The following is a 19,819-nucleotide window of genomic DNA, read 5'->3' as shown; positions in this document are numbered from 1 at the left end:
TTCGGGAAGGTGATCCTTGGAAATATTTTAACAATCAGAAGTGGGCCTTAAGTTACAAAAGGTTGAGAACCCCTGTTTTAGACAATTTGTGAATGAAAAGAATAAAGGAAGAGAGAGTGACACACTCAGAAGGAATGTGGCTTGTCCACAAATCTTACAAACCCAGAGAAGAGAGTGAGTTCATCAGTTCATTTGTGGGATGCAGGGAACTCCACACCTGTGCAGTCTGTTTGTATCTGAGAAGAAAAGAAAACACAGTTCAGTGTTTTCCTCTGGCATTTTTATGCCTTGAGGTCAGAGGTCATTGTGTCTATGTGTGTGTGGTCCTGCACCTACACAGACAGACTGTTAGAAGACTTAAACATTTCTTCTATTCCTGGATTCGTTCTCTTCATTGTCTTCACTCAGTAATCTCCCCTGCCGTTAGAAATTTGTAGGAGAAAACATAAGCAGAGGGTTAATTGATGGGGAGGCAAGCAGAGGGCTAGCAGATAAACTACTGTCCTGTGTAGATGGTGACCTCCAATTCTCCAATTACAGTTCTCGTGGTCTCCACATCCCCATGACCCAACAGTAGTTACCTTTTTAAAACTGGCAAGCAGGAACAATAAACGGGTAAATAAACACATGAGAATCAGCAGACATGTTGAATGAACAATAAGCAGGCAGGAACCACAACTTTGTAACATGGATTATCTGGCAAAAGCAGAGTGCACTGTTGATATACTAAAACACTAGCGAACAAATGGGGAATCAGTAGACTAATCAGTATGCAGAAGAGAAAGACAGCAGGTGTCTCCATGTTATAGGGCAAGGGAAGAGAAAAGGTTTTAGATGAAATTAGACTTTTACTGAAATTTAGAGCTTTGGGGTTTACTCCATATTTATCCCTCCCTCTCAAAATAACTTGTATTATTTTTTCTCTGTGTGTTTCTTGTGCATATTCCTTACTTTCAAAGTAATATCACTGTAATAAAGAGCCTAGTAAATACAGAGAATATTTAGATCTACGTTTCATTCAGCAGTTATACTCTGGATGGCCTTGAATTGTGTAGTCATGGACTGTGGTTAAACAGCTATGGTCTAGTTAATCAGCAGTATCTCATTAGATAACACAGACGAATAGGGTAAACACTACACCATCCCACAATTAATTATTTAAATTTAATGAATAAATTAACAAAAATTCTACTAAACAATAACTTACATTAATTCATTATAGGAATATACAAGCTTCTTTATGTGACTCAAATCCACATTCATTCATAGCCTGAGAAAAAAACGACTCGTAACACTCATAGCTCAACATAACATACTGTGTACAGCTCATCATTTGAGAAAGTACCAGACCCAGTAGTTGGGGAATTATTCTTTAGAGCCAAACGCTGTGGGCCATTTGCTCTAAATTAATATTCCTTTCATGAACCAAAAGATATATATATATCAGAGACTGAAAGTAAGATGAATGACAGAATAGAATTGATCCAGAGAGACATACCTCATCACTGTGAGTGAGTGGCTCAGTCACCTGGCACCGGCTCAGATCCTGTATAGCCCACTAATGAAATTAGGGCTGTTCTTTTGAAGCCAAATGCAGAACTTGGAAGGAGCTCCACTTGTTTTGCATTGTGGATGCATTATTGAAATAGGTTGCTCTTGTCTCCTAAGTGGTCTCTCTGTACTCATATTGTTTCCTTCTTGTGCACTGCTAAAATTGGAATAGCGGTTGTAACTTATTGTTTTCATACATGCAAGGGCCTGTTCTGCTGCCCGTGTTGCCTTCACCTCCTCACTAAAATAATGATAATGGCTAAATTTTGCAACATCCTACCCCTCAATCAGACCATAGCTTTAGTCACTGAAATGTGTCCAGAGAAAACCTCAGGGAGTGCTGGAGCATTTAGACTAACACAGTGAAGTGTTAAAATGTAGATTTATTGTTCTTTACTGAGGCTGGCAAGTATATAAATGCACCCTTATACACTGAACTTCAGCAATCCTTCATTCATCCATGATGTATTACAATGCACTCCCTCACTTGTTTGGCTTTGATATACGTTACATCAGAGAGGATTTTGACTAATGAAGTGGTTTTTTATAAAGCATGACAATTGTATCTCTGCCTGTGACTCATTAATGGTTTATGTTGTGCTAAAATGACTAGATTATTAATATATTGATGACAATTTTGTTGATCAATAAATAATTGAAGTAAATCGCCAAGTAAAATACCAATAAATGTTGGCTGCAGCTTTTCAAATGAATATGTGGTCTCTTTTTTATCTCTGTATGTTGGATACCTTTGGGTTTTGTAACTGATGATCAGATCACATTGGCATCACATTGGGCTCTTATCAATATTCATGGCATTTTATTGATTTAGTGTGTGATCAGTCAAGCAAATAAATAATATATAGATAAAGTGACAATCAAAATGAGACCTTATGCAGTTAATACACCATACCAACCAGCCTGCGATTGGTCTGTGCATCCTGCACACATGTTTGAATCTTGGATCAGCTGAGACATGCATGAATGCTCTCACTTCACTCACCAACTGCTGTCAAAATGTCTTTGATCAGGGCACTCAGTGTTAGCTCCAGTGGATCTGCTCAGTAGCTGATAACAGAATTCTGCTTGGATTGGGAAGCTCCCAGATGTAAGCTAAAGGAGCTAAATGGAAACTATTTTAAAAAAGGTGCTCCGTTTGTAATTTTAGACATCCAAACCATGAGTTAATTAGCCAGACTGTTGATAGTATTTTTCTCACACTACACAGTCAAAGGTGCCACACATATTGTAGCACCCTGAACTGTATGAACAGTGATGCTAAAAACAGAGCATGCATGCTCTGTCAGCCTCTCTCGATAAAGGTTCTGCATAGACAGCATTCAGTATAGAGCCATTGGATAGATAAATATACATTTGACCTGACATCCAAACATTGAGGCTCACAAGCACGCGATTCAGGGAGATCTTTTTGCCCATAATAATCCACATACTGGGAATACTGGTCCCCTAAGTAGATTTATTTCTAACCGGTAAAGGCTTAATATAGAATAAAAGTAGGATGTGCTTTAGACAGAGCCTCGCTGCCAGCTATATGCTGCCCTGCTGAAATCTGCGAGAGACATGTCTTCCTGATTTGAAGGCGGCCTGCTTAATAACATGTTAATCCATAATGTGGAGAAATAGTGAGATAAGCCTTCAAGGCTTTGGTGAGCTTTCAGATTAGGACATTCGGCTGTTGGCCATGACAGTAATATCTACGACTCCAGTGATGTCAGGGTCTCTACTCACACCACCGACTAATTATTGTAGTCTGCAGATAGACCACTGTAGTACTGTACATATTGGATTTTTGAACCAACAGACTAAAGTATTTTATCTAACAGTTGATGTTGCATCCAAACCCAAATTCATTAAACTCAGTTCATAGAAGCCAATACCTTACATTATATTGACAATTTCATGGTAATAAGCAATCAGTGAGGATTACTTTCAGTTGATACCAATTCCAATTAGTTTTAAATTAGTGTAGCTCATAGTAATGTATTATTCATAGTATAATCAGTAGACTTGACTATTGACAGACCACAGCTTATCATACTGTATATTCTGTATCTGAATCGACAGCCAGCTTTGCAACTTAAAGGCTGTCATTTTAAAATAATGACATTTCCATAAAAATATTCATATTTACAACTGAACCTGATAATTAAATGTATGTATCAATGCATTTCATACTCAAAAGATACATTTCGGATGGTCTATAACTTTCATCAAGACCTTAGGCCATGCATTACTGTTGTGCATATTACATGTCTACACAAGTCACTTCCCAAAAATGATTGAAACACATTTTTTAAAAAGACTTTGGGAGAGAAAATTAAATCCTTTTCTGAATAGAATATGTTCTAATATGAATTGCATCCGTTTTACTATAGATTCTTAAAAATCTTCATTCATCTTAATCTGCATTGGGATTTACAGAATGGGAGTGAATGGAAGTTATTTAGGCTTGGAGGCCTTTGCGCCTCCGTGTTGTGTCAAAAGCTTTCATTCAGAAATCGTGATGTTGAAGACGGTTTGTATTGTATTGAGGTTGTGGAGTTGTTGGCTTTATAGAATGTGTTTATAGCAAGAGTGAATATTTAATTCTGGTTATCTCTGATGCACATGTTTCTCAAGGTGTATGATGAGGATAACCTGCAAGTACACTTAAAGCACTTGCTTCATGGTGATGTCAGTGGATTTGCTGTACAGCAGCATCCAAAGTAGCCAGAGTTTATAGTAAAGCAAAGCTTATTCTGCTTACTGCTACTGTCTTTTCATTTCTCTCATTACTTCTCCATCTTCATCTCTCTCTATCTCTCCCCTTTGATATCTTTTTTATTCTTCTTCTCTTTTTGTCTTTTGTCTCCTGGCTGAACCCTGAATTCCACAAAATCCTCTCTTTGTTCCTTTTCACTTTCATTTCTCCCCTTCTTCTCCCTGTCTTTGTCCCTCTCCTCTCTCAGCCAGTAGCACTGCAGCCGAGTAGATTAATGAGCTTGCCCTGACTGAACCTGACACCGGTAGACGACACAGCAAAGACATACTATACGTGACACAGCAGTGAGGATGCTGAAGGCATTTCACCGAAGGCTATAGGAATTCTAGCCATTGTTATACATTTAAAGGGCTGTAAGTATGCAACGGAGTCATTATATTGTAGTTTGTCATGTCATTTGCACTAGTAGTAGTTGACAGTAGTCACTTGTATGTACAAACATATTGTACAGTCTGCCCAGATGCTCATCTCTCACTTCCTTGTAGCATTGCTTTAACCAGACCAACTTTATTTTTCTCTCACACCAAAGTAAGGAAACAAATGGAAGCCAAAAAGTAATGGGCAATATATTCATTCTCTGCCTCTTTTTCACAGTGATGAATTACATCTCTCAGGGAGGTGGCGTGTCTTTGCAGTTGCCTTTGATGCTTTTAGTGATAAAATGGGAGAAACGAACATGCAAAACTGTTCACTGTTGAGAGGAACTGAAGACGAGTCTGTCTGCAGGCTGCTGAAATACCGGGGTGCGCAAGAACAAACAAACTCATAAAGAAATGAACATGTGATTGCAGATGAGTAGGTCAAGGGCACACAGAGTCAAGCTGAGCTTCATCACTTTAATTAAAATGGTAACAATCAGTGTTGCAGACTTTCCGCGCCCCATAGTGTGAATGTAAGTCCCCTGTATGGCTCGTTTTAATTTTGTAGCTGAAACATAATTAAGTAATTTTCTTGTCATATTTGGGAGGAATCATGGAGATTATGGTTTAATGTGGTGAACTGAGTAGCAGCCAGACTGTAACCAGCCAAACTAAATCACCCCACTGCATGTATGGTAGCAGTTGCAGCTCTGGGATTAGGTTGTATGACTACCACTGGACTGGGGAAGCTCAAAAGAAAAACTCTGGATGGATGGATGTTCCGGTTTCTTCCTAACACATTCTTTTGATTTTATTGATTGGTCTTTTCACAAATCTCTCAGTTAGTACATTCAGTCACTATTTCAGCCACAACATTTGGCCCCAGACGCAGTAAGGTTCAGCAGGTCTTGAGAGAGCAGCAGTGAAGCTAGATTAGAAGAATAAATGTGTATTAGCCTCTCAATACTGGTTGATATCAGACAGACAGAGAAATCCTTCTCACCCAAGCACAGGCTTCACAGCAGGGAAATCTTTAAGACTTTACAGAAATAGGAGATTGGTTTCTTGTTCTCACCGGAGTGTTCTCCGCTGCTCCTCTTCCTCTGTTCTCTCTCCTCTTCTTTTATGTCAAATTTGAAAGGGGAAGTCAAGGCTTATTTGGGAAAGCAGAGGCTTGCTCTGCAGTTGAGGACGTCACAAGAGAGGAAGAGTTCACACACAGCAGTGATTCTGTGCAGAATAATGTCGGCAACAGTGGACTTGAAAATTACTCTGTTGTGATTTTGGCTCAGACTCCGGCCTCATTGGTTATTCATGACCCATTTCCTTCGGGCTCAAATGGTTGATATTTAATCACCATACTAATGATGTTTTCACCGAGGTGCTCTTAATTATTGGTGTGTGCATGTCTCATCTTTACTCGTGTGTGTTTGCATGTGCGCTGTGTACGGTGTTTTTGTGTGTCAGTGTTCAAGACACGGTTCACTTGCATTTTTTTTTTTTCTTCTGCACATGTATAATACTTGTGTAAATTCATGCATTAAAAAGAGATGGCACCAAAAATGTTGCTAGTGTCATGTGCCCACTGGGATATGAGTTGGGTGTTTTGTAAAGGAAAGGCAAAAAGCTTTAATTACACATGGATGCTGACGTCCTGTTGGGCTGCCTGCTGGCTCGACACATTACAGACAACAGTATCCTCTGTGAGTGTGTGTGTGTGTGCGTCTGCGTGAGTGCGCGTGTGTGCGTGCGCATGTGAACGAACATTTACATTGGACAAGAGGAAATGGAAAAAAGCAAGAGAGACATTACACCATAAAGATGACTTTAATGACTCCAGGACTCTCACAAGGGTAACACACACTATCTACTAATTACTCTGCGGCAGAGTGACAAAATGCAAATGCACTAATGTTACAAAACCTTCCAATGCAGTGCTATATTTTTTTAGTTTTTAAAGGTGTCAGTTACAGTAGATTCTTAGTTAGATTCTTGTAAGTATTCTGATTCTGCAATGTTGTGATTTGATATGTTTTTTTTTTGTGATTTGTGAGCAGAGCAAACACTGAACCATAGGCCTGGGTATGTGCAGTAATGTCTGCTTGACACAAAACTATTCTCCAGAGTTGTAGCAAAATAAATAATTTGATAGCAATGAAGGAATCTGTCACTAGTGCAAAAACATGTTTTTGTCATGTGCTTTTAATTGTTATGACACATCAGTGGTGTGCTATACAGCAAAAATATGAAAAGCAAAGTGGCCTTTTATAGGCTCTTAAAGATTGTAAATATGAAGTTTACACAGTGTGTTCACCATACAGAATGCCTCTGTCTGTGTGGTCAGTCTAGTCTGTGTGTTGCGGTCTGTGGTGTGTGTGTTCATGTTGTGGTTGCCTTGTTTGTCATCTCTTGGGAATGTGTGGCTGTTTGCACTGTCATGTGGGCTTCCTGCAGAATCCAGAGAGCTAGTTTAAAAGTTAGGAGTGGAAGCAATAAAACCTGGTACTGCAGCTGAGTCCATGTTGAAACTACATTACAATAATACCAAGTATTAGTGTTTTTATTTGGCAATGGCAATGGCAATGTAAATTTTATTTATATAGCACATTTCATTACAAGTAAAATGTGCTTTACATTGAAGGACAAAATATAAGAATATAGGCATAAACATGAGAGTAGGTGCTATAAGCAATATAAATATAACAATATAAGCATGAGTAAAAATGCAGAAACTGAATCAAAGAAGCATAGACCCAACATACATAAACATACCACACAGCAATTAAAAATCTCCAAAACATCAACACTATCAAGTAGAAACCTCTACCCTGTCACATAGCTGCACATATAACCACCTGTATGAAAAACAAGTGCTGTCATATGAGTACACACGGGCACACAAGCACACACACACACACACACACACACACACACACACACACACACACACACACACACACACACACACACACACACACACACACACAGTAATTAACCATAAGCCTGGGAGAATAGGAAAGTTTTGAGTTCACTTTTGAATGTGGATACAGTTGTGACTGACCTTAGGTCAGCAGGCAGCTTGTTCCAGAGATCAGGATGACAGTAACTGAAGGCACCATGACCAGACCTGGCTCTAATTCTGGGTACAGCCAGAAGACCTCTGCCTGATGACCTGAGAGGCTTATATATATATATATCAGGTTATAATCAGTGAGCAAGTCAGAAATGCACTGAGGAACCAAACCATTAAGTGCTTAATAGCATATTAGCAGGATTTTGAAGGTGATTGTGTATTGTACCGGGAGCCAGTGAAGTGATTTGATGAATGCATGAACCAGTTTCTCATTGTCAGTTTGAGATATGAATGCTCTGAGTTTTGAGATATGAGTTTTGATTAGAGCCCGACCTATATATCGGTTGGCTGAAATGTATGTATGTATATGTGTATATATATATATGTATGTATGTGTGTGTATGTGTGTCTGTATATACACACACATAAACATACATTTTTTATCATAAATATATTCATTATAAAATGACGGCTGATATGGCAATATCAGAATTTTTTTACTCCCTAATATCAGTATCGGCATTAGAAATCCAGTATTGGTCGGGCTCTAGATTTGATATATTTTCAAATGATAAAACGCTGTTCATATTGTGACATAATGTGATTTTCAAAACTGAGATGAGTATCCAAAATAATACCAAGGTTTCTGACTTGCTCACTGTATTTCAGAGACAGCGGTGACAAGTGTGAATGCATTTTCTGTCTCAGACTTTGATTATCTCATTCTTGTTTGTATTCAGCTTTAAAAAGTTTCTGAAATTCCAGTAATTAATATCATCAATACAGTTTATTAGTTTGTTAATAGGACTGAGATCACCAGAGGAAAGTGAAATGTACAACTGTGAGCCTTTGAATTAAAATGGAATGATCAACAGTGTCAAAGGCAGCAGTGAGATCAAGCAATACTAAAATGGAAATTCTCTGTGAGTTACTGTTGATTTGAAGGTCATTGATTAGTTTTATGAGAGCTGTTTCGGTGTTAAGATTTGCTCTGAAATCCGACTGGTATGTATCATATATATTGTGAACTGAAAGATATTCATGCAGTTGTTTTTATACAACTATTTCAAGTATTTTGCTTAGAAGAGGGAGATTGGAGATTGGTCTGTAATTATTAATTACAAATGGATCTGGGTTGTTTTTCTTCAGAGGTGAGATTATAGCATGCTTGAGAGAAGCAGGGAAAATGCCAGTCTACAAGGAGCTATTAATATATATATACACACACACACACACATATATATATATATATATATATATATATATATATATATATATATATATATATATATATATATATATATATATATATATATATATATATATATATATATATATATATATATATATATATGTGTGTGTGTGTGTGTGTATATATATATATATATATATATATATATATATATATATATATATTTACTATGTCATTTATAAAACAATGAAAGACAGTTTGAACAGTTTGGTAGGGACTGAATCAAGAGAACAGGTGCAAGACTTGGTGCTGAATTACTCCCTCCAGATTTTCGGAGTTAATAGGGGAGTATGTAGATATTGAGCTCATGGCAGTAAATTGGTGTGAGAGTGACAAGGGGCCAGATGTACTGCTGCAAGAAATTAATATTATTAACTTTAAAGGAAGGAACCTCTCTCTGTCTGTCTGTCTGTATGTCTGTTCTTCGCTTTTCTCGACAACCGTTCATCCAATCTGCTTCACACTTGGCGGGTGTATCGCTGAGCACCCAAGGAAGTCAAGTCAAGTCAAGTTTATTTATGTAGCACATTTCATATGACAGGCGTAAACTCAGTGTGTATTGGTGTATTGCTGAGCACCCAAGGAAGTGCAGTGTCGAGTGTGAAGTTGTTTGGACACGCAACACGTTTAATATTAATAAACTTTGAATAAACAAGGGAACAGTGAGCTGCTCAGCTCTGTGTCTGAGTGCAGCGGGGGCTGTTTGATATAAACACTGTCACATCACAGCGGGGCAGGGCTTCTGGGCTCTGACTTGCTGAGCAGGACAAAGGCATGGGCCCTGATCAATTAAACTGCCCGAGAGAGAGGAAACAGCACACACAGAAGAAAAAAACAGGCAATAAAACTAGCCAATAGGGGTGCAGACACATTTGACTGGTTGCAGAATCAACCAGTCAAAATGTTGAACTGTAAAATGCTTTTACAGTTCAACCTCAGTTTAGTCCCCAGTTTTTGTCTGGATTTATACCATTTAATTTATCAATTCCGTTTTAATTGAGACGTTGATTTCAATTGGTACGATTGAACACATGCACTTGCACACACACACACGTATAAATGTATATATATATATATACATATGTGTGTGCGTGTGTGTGTATATGTATGTATGTATGTATATATACTTATGTGTATATGTATATATATATGTGTATGTATAAGCAATCGGCCTGTTCCAGACAGACACTAGTTATCTCTAATATGAGAGACTTTTTCCTGAAAGAAAACAGCAAATTCATCACATTCAGTTGTAGAGAGACACTCATGAGGGGTACATTTGGAGGGATTAATCAGTTTGTCAGTCATTATTCTCATTGCTGTTAATCAATTGAGAAATGTAGGACTATCTGGCAGATTTCATATCTGTGTTATAACAATAGAGTGCATTTTATAGATATTGAAATTAACTTGTAATTTGTTTTTTCTCCATTTCCGTTCAGCTCTCGGGCAGATTCTTTTTGCCTTATTTTTTTCCTTCCTTTTTCACTGTTTCTCCAAGGTGCTTTTGGTGGTCCATATATCTTTTTAGTTTTGACAGGAGCAACATGATCGATGATCTGAGACATAACATTAGAGAAATTGTCCACCATGGTATCACATGATGGCAAGGTGGGTAATGTATACTTTGAAAATTAATTAATAAATATTTTAGCTGTATTAGCATTAATGTAACATTTGTTAATGAATCTATCAATGTACACCTGTTTTCAAAGGAGCATATTACATCAAAAATATGCAATAATAGTCAGAAATTGCAACATCTAGAACCACTGTTATTGCAATATCAAGACCTTTGGAAAAGACAAGGTCAAGTGTATGGGTGGACCCAGTGACATGTTTGTCACTGTCGTTTGAAATCTAATGATTCTAACAAACTGATGAATTGTTTTGTATCTGAGTTGTTGCTATTTTCAGCCAGAATTGTTCTTCAATATAGCTCCACTTAATAAACTGACAACTGACTGTATGTCAGTGATGTCATGAAGCATTTGTTCATATTTGTGCTGTTTTGAAACCTTGTGTAACTTCTTTTTTGCAATGTCACATCTATTATTTGTTGTAAAAGAAGTGAAAGATTACTTTCAGTGCAATAAATGCCACACTCCTCTGACAGGTCCACTGACTCTACAATTAATGATCGAGAGATTCAAAGAATCAACAGATGATTGTTGTCCAGATCACACAAACTGTAAATATAAATCCTCAAATATAGCTCCATTCTGTGTGATTTATAATTGAAAACATTTAATTTTAAGAATGGCTCTCTTTCAGATGTTGTTCTTGTAACAGATTGTTTTCTTTTGTCCTAAATATTATTTTCTGAGCTTTTCATTGTGGCCAAATATAAACACATAAATCCACAGTTTATTGTATCAAGTCTCTATGCTTACAGTAAGCAAAACTTTAAGAATTTATGAAGCCCCCTCCCCCCCTCACCCACACACACACAAACACTCATGTAAGTCTCTGTGCTGTGCAGTAGTCAGCAGCTTTTTAGTTTTGAGTCCAGAGCTGAGGCACACACACACACACACTCGCACAGAGTTTAGCAGTCATGGTAAGTAAGTCATTGTTCAATAAAAACTGGTCAGGGGACATGAACTGCCTTTTAAAGAAATTGCCATTGTATAGTCCCTCCATCAGCAGGGCAAAACAAATAATTTTGTTATTTTCACCACAACCCTGCCTCTTTGTTTCTTTCAATATCTACAAAATGATGCGAGACAGATATCCCCAGTATCTCAATATTCTACTGTGACAACATTGTTTTTAAGCTCATCTGCCAGGATACGGTAGCTTAACTTTAGCTCAAGTATTGTGAATGTCAGTGGTAGAGTCTTTCTCCTGGGAAAATATAGGAACAGAAGTAAAACCAACCTCTTCAGTCTTTCAGATGACTGGACCAAGTTTTTCATTCAAGAGTTCAGCTGGGAAAAGAGCAAAACTCTGGGTGCCAGGAGATGGTTAGCTTAGCATAGCATAAAGACTAGAAACAGGGGGAAACAGCTAGCCTGGCTCTGTCCAAAGGCAGCAAAATCCACCTACCAGCACCTGTAAAGCTCACTAATTAACATGTTATATCCCATTTAATTAATCTATACAAAAAAACAAGGTGTAAAAATTATGGTATTTCATTTATTAAAGAGAAGGCTTGAATAAGAATTAGTAATCATAGCTGTTTAAGACATGAAGTTATAATATTAGTAGTTATTAGAAGTTATAATTACAGGCTTCAGCTGCTGTGACTATTAATGTTTGTCTGGAATATCAGAATATGTCAGGAATTTACATTTGGTTAAATCTGTCTTTTAAAATGCAGTAATGACTGTAGCTAGCAGTGCGCAATAGTGTTTTTTACATTCGTACCATCCATCACATAAAACCCATAGGATTATGATTAATCAAAGCAGATGACATCTTGTTTTACGCCATTTTTCCAAAGCTCTCCTCCCCTTCACATCGTCCAGCCCAGTCTGGATCCCCCTCATCATACGCGACTGCACCTCTCTTTTTAGCTCAGCTCCTCTGTCCACAAGTCTGCTGCGGTCTATTTTTAAACTCCTGCTATAGTGGAGTTACAGTATGCGCGTATGTGTAGAATATTAAGCATTCTAACTCACTCTCACTCATCCCCTGCTGAACAGTGGGTAACTGTAGTCATCATCAGCTCACTTCCATACACAGAACAGTGCACACTTCAGTCAAGTGCCAGCCAAAGAGCTCTCACTTTTTTCCTTGTGGCTCTCTTGCTTTCCCTCTTGCGCCCACCCATGCACATACAAACACACATAAAGAGTCTGCTGTCTCTTCCCCTGTATCTCTCTTTCTCTCATCTGTCTTTCATCATCCCTCTAATATTCTCTTTGTCCGCATGAGCTTAGTTTCTTCAACCTCCTCTGGCATGCTAAGCAGTGAGCAGACTGGGTAACAGACTACTTTATAATCTCATGACGTCTTGCAGAGAGCTGCTGTTCGGATACACATGGGCGATCAGTTTTCTTACACTGAGTGTGTGTGCTTCTAAAGACTATAAGAAGGAAGAGGCAACACAGGTCTGCCTGCCTTGTGGGAGCTCTTTCATCTTCTCTCCTCCTTTCTTCATAGCTCTCAGAGAGGTGGACAGCATGAGAATGACTCACTGAGAAGGACTGATCTCCCAGGCATGATATACTGTTAGATATCTGTATTCTCTACATATAGCTGCTGACTTTTTGTATAACACACTGTTCTGTGTTAAAATAAAATGGTTACTTTGGATGTTTATGGACCAAGCACTTGCACTTGACTTTTGGATACTAGTGACGCCTACACCCATTCATTAACATAGACACCTGTTTAGTACCAGAAATGTCTTTTTGAGCAGCAACTTGTCAGACTTGAAGAATCAGATCAAGATGGTCAATATTTCTGATTGACAACTTTATTTGACTCTACATATCAGTGCCAAACAAGCTGCTTTTAGGCTTCTTCTTCAGTCTTTCTCAGGTATACGATAAAACACACACATGTGCGAGGGCATACATATTCACTGAGGAACAGAAACACACATACACAACCACAGCACACACAGTCAGACCTCTGCCTTCTGTCATTTGTACCACTTCAAGCAATGAATCCATTCCAGACGCACTTTCCATCAATCACTGCAACTCCGATGGTCGTAGTATGAAAAATGGACATCAACAGGAAATCTAATCGGTTAGATTTGGCAATCAGCCCTGGTGTCGATCAAGAAAGGAGAGAACCAGAAGGTGTACTTAAGGTGTGAGAGCCCCGTTTCTATCAGACAGCTGCCCTCTTAGCCTTTTGGGGGTTTTAAACTGACTCAGAGGAGTTTCTATGGTGAAATTATTACGGTTATTTCCCAAAAATCTGTATCTGTTGGCGTCACCCTTAACCCGCTGCATACAAGCTTTTGTCAGGGGCAGATACAAGATGGGGTCAGGATGGCACTGGAATCTGATTCACCACCCCTGGTGAGTGTTCGTCTGCCGCCACCTCCAGCATTTCATTATGATAGATTATTGGCTTGTCATTAATTAAATAAGTACTTCTGTTGTAGTTGTACAACAACAACCAAATCAGTTTTGTGACTCCTGGTGTGCCTGCTATCAGATTCTTTGATTTTATCTTCAGCCCATTCAAACAATGTTTATTTCTGTAGTGGACATTGGGTGGTTTTGATATTTCATGCATGATCAAAGTGCATATCCTTCCACACCACCACTTCTTCTTAGGTCATAATAAATCTTCGTCCATGATTTCATAGCTGTCAAAATGGATGAGGAGAAACGTATTGTTGAGGAAGAAAAATGTCAGTCCAGGCAAGATAATATGAACTCCAGAAGATATAGCTGGACAGTTTGACTCTTCAGGTAAAGACTTAAGTGAAATAACCCCAAAAGGCTTCTGAATTCAGAGCAGCTGTTCAGCTTCACCTCATGCTGTATGTTATGCTTTGCTAACCTATTGACTTGCTGCATCACAGTGCTTCATCTGAAATGGTCTCAATTATTTCTAATATAATCAGACATCCTGAGGTTGGTTTCTGGGCCTATAAGACATCAAGGCAAGGGCACCACTTCATTTCCATGTTTTGAAACAATCCCAAGGCTTTACTATAACTGATGATGAGATAAAGGCTACGGCAAGCTCCTTTTCTTTGTTTCCTGTTGCTTTCTTTCTCTTACTGTCTCAGCCAATTTTTAAACCTTTATTTCTCTATTTCTCTCTAGCTCCTCATCTGGATCTCAAATCATCAATATCAAAAGGATGAAAAGGTTTTCTGCCTCAATTAGGGATAAATACTGACTTCTGATGAGCACATACTAGACAAGTTACTGTTGTGAGTTCACTGTGAAAACCTTCCTCCATTTACATTTGCTCTACGGGGATAATCTGATGAAAGACAGCAGAGACTCGTTTGAAATGCAGGTTTTCTATTTTCCCAGCCACTCTCCCTGAACAGAGTTCCAAGCAGCTATTTGATTGGAAGTTTACTTACTGAACACACTTGCCGAGGATTTTGGCAATCCCAACACAGCTGTTCTGACAACATGGCCAAAGCTGACAAAGTCATGGTGATTTAGCTTGAAAGGCTAACTTTCTTACATGAAAATCCCTGTCCTTCACATTCCTGTTTCTTTTCAACTGTGCTTATTGATTGCAGGCAAAATATATGCATACCTAAATGCAGTAAATATATTTGACATTCATTTCTTATTTATTGGGTTGTTTTTTTTTGTTTTTGTATTTCATCATACTTTTATTATTGTTTTTAAAAACAGCTTTTGTGCAACGTAACAAGTTACCATTAACACAGTTAGTACCGTGAGTGTGAAGTCAGCTAGACATCTTTATGTTAGTAGCTGTGTATCATCTTGTCACAGCAGTACTGTGTCCCAGCCAGTCAGCCAGCCCAGTGACTTTCCACCGCCCTTGGATTTTTGGAGATGCTGGGGAACTACAGGTCTCCATGGCAACAAGATTATTACATCACTACTCTCCAGCTGCTGTCGTCAAGCTGGTGTTTGGCCAAGCTCTGCGGCAGCCCAACAGTGACTCCACACACTCATCACACACTGCTGTGCATGCCAAAACCCTCAGTCTGAACTCTTCCAACTAAAGGAGCATGACCATATGTCCACATGTATCAAAATTTTGATAAGAGCTGGTTATTTCCATTTAGGATTTATTGTGCAGAATCTATTGCTAGAATGTGTCCTTTTTAGCTAAAGGGAAGAAAACAATGTGTGTTTAAAGATGGTTCCCTTAAAGGTAACCAAATATGTTTTTTCTGGCTTTCTGTTATTTATATACTGTTATGTCAGATGTCAGATATCTATGTTAAATATGGTCAAAGTTCCAAAACTTGTGGTTAACATATGTAGAAATGCTGCCTGCAAGTTAAAAGGCTTCAGCCTGCCCTGAATGCTTCATTTGCAATGGTTTTTTCTATCTTGCTGATGAGGTGATATCGGATCGTTGCGCATGCCCATAAATGGCCATTTGGTCCATAGACTTGGTTGCTAAGGTTGTTGCTAAGGTTCTTCCATGTGTTGTTTGTGTTGTCCACTCTAATTTTTTGTATTTGATTCCGGCTTGATTATGTACCAATGTATTTGAGAAATAGACATTTTGAGTAAAGAATGAGAAAAAGTAGTGAAATCCTACTACTATAGTTTGTTTTATGGTTTGTTGACGTAGCCTCCTGAGTGACTAGCGGCTGTGAGGCAACTACCAGAAGCTGACCAAACAGAACAGAGTGTGCACATCGGGAGAGGGGCCTAATCAGACAGTTCTTTTTGAAGTTTGCCAAAACATGAGGTGCACCACACTGCCTTTTTTCTTGAAGCCTACAATTTAACAAGAGAGCAGCTTGCTGCGTCTTTTTTAAATTGTTGCTAGGTAACCACCAAACTTACCTGAAATATCAAGTACCACACTAATTTGCCTCCAGGCCTGCTGTTTTCTGTTCAGATCATGGTAACTACAGTTGGTTAAGTCATATAGCAACACTATCCAGCAACAGGCACCACTAGTCTGTCCTCCAAGATTGTTGTCTACACTTGTTGTCGTCACCTCCACAAAAGGCTCTCCTCTCAATTCATCCAATTGGACAATGGGAAAAAACGCAAATGACATCGGGCACTTTTCTACTCTGAGTTGATTTTTTTTCAACTCAAGGTGTACAGTTTGCTCCTGCAAAAACATGAGGCACATAGAGTGGAAAAACGCAAGGCACTCTGCAATGCAAAAGCAGTGAGCAAAAAGCTTCACTCTAATTAGAAATAATTACAAAAAAAACCCCAGGCTGCTCAAAGGTGCCCTGTCTGATCCGGGCCTTAAAGACACAGGAGATAAAACGGCCTGTTTCAGACAGAGGCTTAACTGAGGGGCTGCATAAAGGGTCAGTATAAGATGAATAAGGAACTTTTGAACTGTGAATCATGCAAAGATATTCAAGTAGAGCTCTAGAATAAAAAATTACACCTGGAAATTTTAAGCACTCTGTATATGTTGTGTTGAGCCACTAACCTGCACTATAGTAAGATTTTGAGATGCTAAACACATTTTCAGCAATCTGAATCAGAGGGAAAAAAAACCTAAACATTCAATGGTTCCAGCTTTTCAAATACCAGACTTTCCTGCTTTTCTTTGTCTTTTATTCTAGTAGAATGAATATCTTTGGATTTTGGGCTGTTGGTCTGACAAAAAAGGCAGTTTGAAGAGGTCACTCTGCAAGGAAATTGTGATGGCCATTTTGCACAATTTCCTAATTTTAACCAATTATTCAAGAAAATAATAATAACATTATTTGATAATGAAAATAAGTATTAGTTACAGTCCTACTAGAAATTATGTAATAAAGAAGACCAGAAAGAAAACAGGTAGTGAAGGAAGGAAAAACAAGAACAAGAGAATGGCAAGGAGCTAAGAAGATGATCCTCTGCATAAATACATTTTGTACATGCTAACTATACAATTTTCAGGAAAATACTGTAAATGCAGTAGAAAAAAAAATACTTGTGATGACCATAAACTGGAGATTTTTCTGCTCTGCACTTCTGAGACTCAGCAGTCTTCTCCACTTGTAGCCTCCTTTACCCCAGTTTGGTTTTCGCCCTGGGGAAGGTTAGTCCTTAAAATGTTTGGCACTGTTTAAATGGGGTTAACTGTCTCTGTTAGCCCAATTTTCAGTGGGTTGGGTCCCTGTGGATGCCTGTGATAGATGGCAACATGAAAACCACTTTTGAAAACCACAGCTGGTTTGTGATGTGCACATGCAGGGGATGGGTAGTGATTGGTACAACAAACAGTGTCATGCTTGTCATTTGTGTAGCTTAAACACAGCTGTCTCTCTCTTCTTAACCCCTGTCCCCGTCAGCCAGGTTGTTTCAAGTATAAGAAGGTTGAGAAACCCACTGTGTCCTTCAGCTACATCATTCATCAAGTTGCCATTACTGCCGCAGACAGGACAGTGTATCCCAGAAGGCCTTGTGTACTTCCTGCTTCAGCAGAGGTCAAAGTGACCTTGCCGCCTGACTGAACTCTCTGCTCTGTCTGTGTTCCTTCAACCATTGAGCATTTATGTGTGTGCAGCTTGCCGTAGGCCCTGGGGTCTCACTAAGAGGGGAGAGTTGATGTGAACGTGATGAGTATCAGGTGAGGTGTGACTGGAATGAGAGAAGAGAAGAAGGAGGAAGAGAGGAAACAGGGATGGTAGAAAGCTCCAGGTAAGTCCCACAAGGCTGGCTGTAGTGCAGTTCACTTAATTTCTGTAATTTTACTGGATTTAAGTTGGAAGCGTTGATGATGTAAAGCATGTATTCAATACATCCAGGCATTTGAACAGTAGGTTGAAAAGCTTAGAAAATAATATCTTGTCCTTTCGTGAATGTTATGCGTTATCTTCTTGCCCTTGCTTGTCCAGTTCTTACATAATTCAGGTACATTTTAGAGCAAATCTAAAATAAGAATTATGATGTCAGCACATATATCTGCAGAACAGTCATGGGTGGTGAGGATTAAAAATGTATAAATTGTGAGAAGGTGGAGGATAATGCAGCAGAATGTAGAGGTGAGGTCCAGGCAGATGGGCCTTGGGTGTTAGAGAAACAGAGCGGGCAGTGAAAGTAAAGAGGGAAAGGCAAAAGTAGAGAAAGGATGAAACAAGCAAACCATTTTGTGTCAGATGTCCAGCCTGATTAACTCTTTCTCTTAGAGCTTTACCTGGCCTTAAGTAAGATATTATGGCTCACCTCTTAAATGTCAGCATAATGTCCCTCAGCAGGATCACAATCATCTGGGCCAAATACCTTTAACTTCTGTTTGACTTTGATCCCATACAAATTGGGCCACTAGAGAAAAGAAAAGCCTCAAAAGTTTGGGAGACACTTTGCAACTCTGCACATTACACAGGCACAGGCTGTACACAGGCACGATGTGAGATAAAGAACTGGCAGTTATCCTGAACCTGCTGGAGTCAGGAGACAGGTAATGTAAGACAAGGGCTCCAACATTGATAAGTCAGAACACCTTGTTATCCTGCCATTTAAACACACCAATGAGTTCTTAAAGAAAGATTCTTATTCTGACGATTGCAAAGCAGAATCACATGCAGGACTAAACCACACCACTCAGCCTAGTGTCAAATCAAATGAAGGTGTATTGCTTGTGACCAAATACCTCTGCCCCTTTTCCTCAAAAAAATGTCATTAAAACTCTTACTATTTATTATATGAATTGTATCTTATTGAAACATTTAGGAATTTAGATATTTATACAATCAAATGTGTTTCCTCTTTTTCTGCACATATCTGTTGTTGAATTTTGATATCGAGTTCACTTATGGAATTGGAGTGCATTTCCCTAATGTTTGTGTCTTTGCACATGTTCTGTCCCAAGGGGCCACGAACTAGTCTTCTGGTGTAATGAATCATAATCTAGCTACACCATGATACCCAGTTAATCCAGAGTAGTAGTGCTCGCCTGCTGTTGATCTCTTTAAGTGAAATGCACTCTGGGCATGTTTTCCAGATAATTTATGTCACACATATGAGTGCCATATGTGGTTGCCAGTAAACATTCAAGTGACCATCGTTTGAAATATGATTCTTGACTGTATTACAGAAGCATACTAAGCAAGACTTTTCATTTTGAAGGATGGGATTTTCACAATAAGAAAAGAATGAATCTGGAGTAGAGTTTGGTGGTGATCAGATTATTTGATAAAAACATCAGTTTCCTGTTTTCCGAAACATCTTCCTTCAGATAATGGAATTCAGTTGAACTTCCTG

At 38.7% G+C, this 19,819-nt stretch overlaps 1 protein-coding gene across 1 annotated transcript in view; it reads left to right on the top strand.

Annotated features, from left to right (window-relative positions):
- Positions 1–19,819, top strand: part of LOC137184862 (FERM domain-containing protein 5-like) — an 82,702-nt gene that overhangs the window by 6,787 nt on the left and 56,096 nt on the right. The window lies entirely within an intron of this gene.

This window comes from Thunnus thynnus, chromosome 1, assembly GCF_963924715.1.
Source record: "Thunnus thynnus chromosome 1, fThuThy2.1, whole genome shotgun sequence".
In the NCBI taxonomy this organism is placed as follows: Eukaryota; Metazoa; Chordata; class Actinopteri; order Scombriformes; family Scombridae; genus Thunnus; species Thunnus thynnus.
Note: the sequence above shows the minus strand (reverse complement) of the source record. Positions and strands in the feature narration are given on the sequence as shown.